This window comes from Mauremys mutica, unplaced genomic scaffold, assembly GCF_020497125.1.
Source record: "Mauremys mutica isolate MM-2020 ecotype Southern unplaced genomic scaffold, ASM2049712v1 Super-Scaffold_100355, whole genome shotgun sequence".
Taxonomy (NCBI): domain Eukaryota; kingdom Metazoa; phylum Chordata; order Testudines; family Geoemydidae; genus Mauremys; species Mauremys mutica.
Window position 1 is genome coordinate 495,971 of NW_025423322.1, and position 5,038 is coordinate 501,008.

A 5,038-nucleotide genomic window follows, 5' to 3' on the forward strand; every position below is an offset into this window, starting at 1 on the left:
GTTTCTGTAGTGTAGTGGTTATCACGTTTGCCTAACACGCAAAAGGTCCTTGGTTCGAAACCAGGCAGAAACACAATGGCTTACTTTTCCCAGCTCCTACTGGCCTGCCCCTGCTGTTGTAGGAGCAGTAGTGATTTCTATGCTCAAAAGGTCTGTTATACTTCCCCCGCTCCCACTTTTGTCTCCTCCCCCTCTCTGAATGCCTGTGAAGTGGTTTTCCCCGTCCCGCTCCCCCCTGGAATGCTCGGGGGATGAATGGGCTGGTTGAAGAGCAGAAGATCTCCCAGGTAGACAAAGTGTCTGGGACGCTAATTAGGCAGCGATCACACACCCAGAGCATGGACACTGCCCAAGGTGGAGTGTGACCAACCAGATGCAGCCAAGTCATCTCTAGTCGCAGGGCATGAGGTGCAGGCCCTTAAAAGGGGAAGGGCCCTGTGCTCAGGAGAGCACTCACAAGCTTGTACCTCCAGTGAATGCCCTTTACCCCGACCGCCTGGCCAGTGGTTCTCTGCGTTGTATTTCATTGTGCCTCAGGAAGACTTACCTTCATCGCACCGTCCATAGCTGTGCTGTGGGACACTTACCTTGCAGAATCCAGACATCTCCAGTGCCGTGCCTGTCCTGGGAGCGTGAGTATGCAAGTGTGAGTGTGACACCCCCGCCACCCCCCGCTTCTTCTTTTGAGCTTAGCTGTCAGTATAATAAATGTGCTGCTTTCTGTCAAACTCTGTTGGGTCATTAGTTCTCCCTACGCTGACTAGCTGGCCCAATTTTGGGTAACACCTGTGATAACCCCAACCCCTGCAGGATAGAGGGTGGTGAAATGAGCTGGGAAAAAGCCTTGGCATCAACAGGGGAAAGCTAGAGGACCTTGGCCAGTCACCTTTTGAAGCCTTGTGGTTTGGTCTCCTCTGCCCTGGGAGGTTGGCCTACGGAGGCCGGCTCTTCCTGCTGCCTCCTCTGTGTGACTTGCCAATGGAGGGAGTGAGGCGGGAATGGGGCAAAAGAGGAAAGTTGAGCTGAGGAAGGCAGGGCAGAAGCTCAGCGCCTCAGTGCGCCTAAGTGGGGTTAGTAGAGCACCACCAGTCGTTCTGCAAAGCCTGGGGAGGTGCAATTGGCTGCTGGGAGGTAGAATCCTGTGCCTGCCTCTTGGCTTCCCAGGGATGGCTACTTGCAGCCCAGGAGAAGAAGGACGGTTCTAGGTGAAAGGAAGACAAGCAAAGCTCTGGGAGGAAATTTAGGTGCGCGGTGCTGGCTCTGTGCTGGGGGAGGGGGTTGAGGTGCAGGAGGGGTGGCGCTTACCCCAGGCACTGCAGCTCCCAAAGTGACCGGTACACACAACCCTGCGGCCGCAGCTCCTAGGTGGGCGAGGCCAGGGGTCTCTGTGTGCCGCTGCCTGCAGGCGCTGCCCCCAGAGCTCCCATTGGCTGCAGTTCCTGGCCAATGGGAGCCGCGGAGTTGGTACACGGGGCAGGGGCAGTGCATGGAGACACCTCTCCCCCACCCCAGGGGATGCTGGGACATGCCGGCCATTTCTGGGAGCGGCATGGACGGATGGAGGCAGAGTGGACAGGGAGTCACCTCAGTGCTGCTGGCACATCTCTGCACACCCCTGGGGGGAGGGGAGCAGAGGGCCTCCATGTGCTGCCTGGGGTAGGGGCAGAGCACAGAGCTGCCTCCCCTCCCACCAGTACTGGATTTACCATGGCGCAAGTGGTGCCATGGCGCTGGGCCCACGGTCCAGAGGGTGCCCAGCCTGCTCTTCTCCGCCCCCTGATCTCTTCTGTGGGGGCAGAAGCTTGATGCTGCCAGCTCCTGCTGCAGCAGGGCAGCCTCTGCCCGCAGCCAGGATCCCCTCCCCCGGGTCTATTACAGGAGAGGGTGGGTGGGGTGTTTTGGCCTGCAAGGTGCAGCAGGTCGGACTAGATGATCACACTGGTCCCTTCTGACCTTAAAGGCTCTGAGTCTAAAAGGGAAGTAAAGGGAACAAAATTAAAAATCAGTAAAACATTTTAATACCAGGATGACTCCACAACAGCTCACTGTATAGTCCTGCCCCTTTCTTCCTCCACTGGGTGTTTAATGACCTCCTGGGATTTGGGACATTGATTCTCTCATTCCATTGCTAAAGTGATACATTGTGAGTGAAATTAAACCAATTCCCAGGGGGAAAACATCACATCCCTGCATTGGCTGGGAATCGAACACAGGTCAATTGCTTGGAAAGCAGCTATGCTCACCACTATACCACCAATGCAGCTGGTGAGAGTAGCTCTCTTATGTGCCACTTATGCTTGTCAAGTGACTCACCCACCCCACCCCACACTAAGGAGCCGACCGGAGAAGCTGGAGGCAGCCTGTCAGCTGGAAGCAAAGGCAGGTCCCCAGAGTGACTGACAGATGGGGACATGGGCTCTACATCCCAGCCTGAGGTAGCTCCAACCCCATCTCTGCCCTCAGAGAAGGGAAATTAAAATCAATGACCATAATGGCAGATTTTACCCCAGAAGGAAGGAGACAGCTCCTTTGAAAGCACATTTTGGGTTGGTTCCTGCTACGGACACATGGCTTTGTTGCGGATGATGCCAATCCTTGGGGCTCTGCCCAGAGAAGGAACCATTCAGGCTGTCACTCAAGTGAAGAAGGGAGATGATTTTTTTGACAGGGACGGCTGCCTCGTCTTACGAGTGTTGGTCTGTCACCTTCTAATCTAGTGGGTGCTTGGTACATGCAGGCAGGCCCCGCTCCGGGGTCTCTCCCGAGGAAATAAAGTTTCTACACACAATCCCAAAGCCTTTCACCGAAAGGAGGGAAAGGAAATGGCCACAAGATGGAGCGAGGACATAAGGAATGTAACACAACCCCGTTCTTAGGGGTAATCTGTTATTTTTTGTAAAGAGCCAAAATTTTTGCTCAGGGTCTAGTCAAGGTCCAGACTGCAGTGTAAATAATAATAAAAAATAACAATAATAAAAATATTTTGGGGTCCATTCAAGAGCGATTTGGCCCACTGTCTGCCTATTGATTACCCCACATTGACTCTGAGAGGTGATTTATCTCCACTCTCTTGGATTTGAAGAGCTGGTTAGTTTTCCCCTGGGTATCCCACCAGGCTGAACATGCCATGCTATCGATGGTGACACTAGGATTGAAGGATGATATCGTATTATAAAAAACTGTAAATAAAGATGTGGTCTGAACGTGAGCGTCCTGTAATGAGAAGCTGGTTCCCCCAGTTCAGTTCTGAATGCTCTGCTAGAAACGCCCCTGGGACCCCGGCACTCCCCAGCAGAAGTGAAAGGAGAAACCCTCGCTCTCGGTTTCCTCCCCCCCTCCTCCTCCTGTCCCCCATCCCGCTCAGAAGTGTCCATCGTGGTTGTCGGATTGGCAGTGGGGTCACCCCCAAGTATCGCATCCATCTCCCTGTAAAAACGGCAGGTCGTGGGGGCAGCACCGGAGCAGCGGTTTCCCTCGCGGGCTTTGTAATAGGCACTCTGCAGCTCCTTTACTTTAACCCTGCACTGCAGCGCATCCCAGTCATGGCCCCTTTCCAGGATGGCCTTTGATACCTGCCCAAATGTATCGTAATTCCTACAGCTGGAGCGCAGCTGGGACTGCACAGCTTCCTCCCCCCAAACACTAATGAGGTCCAGCAACTCGCCATTGCCCCATGCTGGGGCTCGTTTGCTGCGTGGAGGCATGGTCACCTGGAAAGATTCACTGATTGCACTCCACACCTGGCTGAGCAAACAGGAAGGGGATTTTTAAAATTCCCGGGGCATTTAAAGGGCGGGTCACCTGAGGCCAGGGCAGTAGAGTGCAAACTGATGAGCAGAGTGGCTGAACAGGAATTCTGGGATATCTCCTAATACCCTGGAGGCCAATAACAGCGCTGGTGTGTGGTCACACCTGACGAGCAGCACTGCATCACCAGTGCTGCACTCGCTACACCCCAAGGCTTTGGCTACACTTGCACTTCAAAGCGCTGCCGCGGCAGCACTGCCGCAGCAGCGCTTTGAAGCGCTAAGTGTAGTCAAAGCGCCAGCGCTGGGAGAAAACTCTCCCAGTGCTGTCCGTACTCCACCTCCCTGTGGGGAATAGCGTACAGCGCTGGGAGCCGCGCTCCCAGCGCTGGGGCTTTGACCACACTGGCGCTTTGCAGCGCCGCAATTTGCAGCGCTGGAGAGGGTGTGTTTTCACACCCTGCTGCAGCGCTGCAAATTTGTAAGTGTAGCCAAGCCCCTAGTGTACAGCCAGTGCTGCAGCCAGGGGGTTGCAGAACTGGATGTGCCTTGCAGGTGTGGACAGTTACTAAGTTGCAGCGCTGGAAAGCCTCCACCAGCGCTGCAACTCTCAAGCGTAGCCAAGCCCTTAGAGGATTGGAACTGATTTCAGCGGGGGGACATGTTTGCTAGGTTTTTATGCATTTGCACAGGAAAACATTGAGTGTGTCCATTCATTTCAGGGATCCCTATTTAGTGGAGCTCCTGAGCATACTGGAAATTAAATTATTTTTATTAAAGAAACAGGCTTGTAAGGGAGCACTTGGATTTGAACCAAGGACCACTTGATCTGCAGTCAAACACTCTACCACTGAGCTATACCCCCTGACATTTGCATATGGAAGTCCATGATCTTAAGGATTTTGAAGGACGGGCTCTGCCTCAGAGAGCTCCTTTTCTATTCCCAGACCACAGGGGTTTAAAAAATGGGGTTTGATTAAACTTTATATACACATGTAGACACCACAGCTTGCACACCCACCAACATAGCTTCCCCCACTGACATAGCTACCACCTCTCGGGGAGATGGGTTAACTACACGGATGGGACAGCTCTCTCCCCTCCGCTTAGAGCAGCTTCATTATTTATGAATAGGTAGGAAATAACCTCCTGAATGGACAGGAACCAACGTATCAGATATTGGTGTGTCTGCATTCAATATGGGTAACTGGTCATATTGGGCTGGATTAGTAGGAGCGTTGCCAGCAGATCGAGGGAAGTGATTATTCCCCTCTAGTCAGCACTGGTGAGGG

General features: G+C 53.5%; 2 non-coding genes across 2 annotated transcripts; one reads left to right on the forward strand and one right to left on the reverse strand.

Annotated features, from left to right (window-relative positions):
- TRNAV-AAC lies at positions 1-73 on the forward strand. Its single transcript has one exon. It is a non-coding gene; the product is annotated as a tRNA-Val (tRNA).
- A 4,466-nt stretch (positions 74-4,539) lies between these two features.
- TRNAC-GCA lies at positions 4,540-4,611 on the reverse strand. Its single transcript has one exon. It is a non-coding gene; the product is annotated as a tRNA-Cys (tRNA).
- Between the last annotated feature and the right edge of the window lie 427 nt (positions 4,612-5,038).